At 36.6% G+C, this 776-nt stretch overlaps 1 protein-coding gene across 2 annotated transcripts in view; it reads right to left on the bottom strand.

Annotated features, from left to right (window-relative positions):
• Positions 1 to 776, bottom strand: part of LOC106873390 (prostaglandin reductase-3) — a 101038-nt gene that overhangs the window by 91925 nt on the left and 8337 nt on the right. The window contains exon 1 of one of the 2 annotated variants that reach the window (XM_052968858.1): positions 168 to 309. The exons of the other annotated variant lie outside the window; for it this stretch is intronic. The gene's annotated coding sequence lies outside the window, so the exon portion shown is untranslated. Of the gene's footprint in view, positions 1 to 167; positions 310 to 776 lie in introns of those variants that run through there. 2 annotated transcript variants of the gene reach the window in all.

The raw sequence follows: 776 nt of genomic DNA, 5'->3' as shown, positions 1-776 counted from the left end.
AATTATATTTTATGTATAAAGTCTTACAGCTGTTTCAGAGAAAATCCAATATTTCCCTTCATCGGAGACGGTAATAGTAGAAGAATGGATAATTGCATCTATAAGAGGAGATTTGTAGTAAGAAGTGAGAGTGATGCGCAGAAGAAAGAACAAAGAAGAAACAGTACTTGGAGCATAGTTCCATTCCAGCAGTAAACATCCATGTAAAGAATCCTAGTGGGTATTTTCTGGAGATAATTGGAGTAGCAAAGGTGGATATATATTATATCGTATCCAGAGTACTCTGTGCGTTGTTTACTCAAAGGATAGCCCAAATCGAGTGAGAGATGTGCGTAGGATTAAGACTGCTTACTACTATCAACCATATTTCTCACTTGAATTGCTTCTTCCCCCCTTCCTTCCTGTCTTAAGGTTTGACCTCTTATACATACACACGCTAATACACAACCTATGTTATATTCCCCACTCATGTGGCTACAACGACAGGGGCAAAACTAATCGGTATACAGCACTTACTCGGTATTACCTGTATCTTTAGGGTTTGTTTGACTCCAATTCCCTTCATAACCTTTATATATATATGTCTAGATAGAATAGAGACAGCTGATGAAGGGATATTCCAAGTGGCTTTCCGTTTTCCTATGTGTTCGTTCCGTTGTCTGTAGTTTATTGTTCTAACGTCCTGTACCCTGATATGCATGTATATACACATGTAGATGTAAGTATGTACATATATGTGTGTATACATGTATATATATTCTTTGTATTATATATAT

Source organism: Octopus bimaculoides, chromosome 6 (assembly GCF_001194135.2).
Source record: "Octopus bimaculoides isolate UCB-OBI-ISO-001 chromosome 6, ASM119413v2, whole genome shotgun sequence".
Classification (NCBI taxonomy): Eukaryota; Metazoa; Mollusca; class Cephalopoda; order Octopoda; family Octopodidae; genus Octopus; species Octopus bimaculoides.
This window is presented reverse-complemented; position numbering and strand designations above follow the sequence as displayed.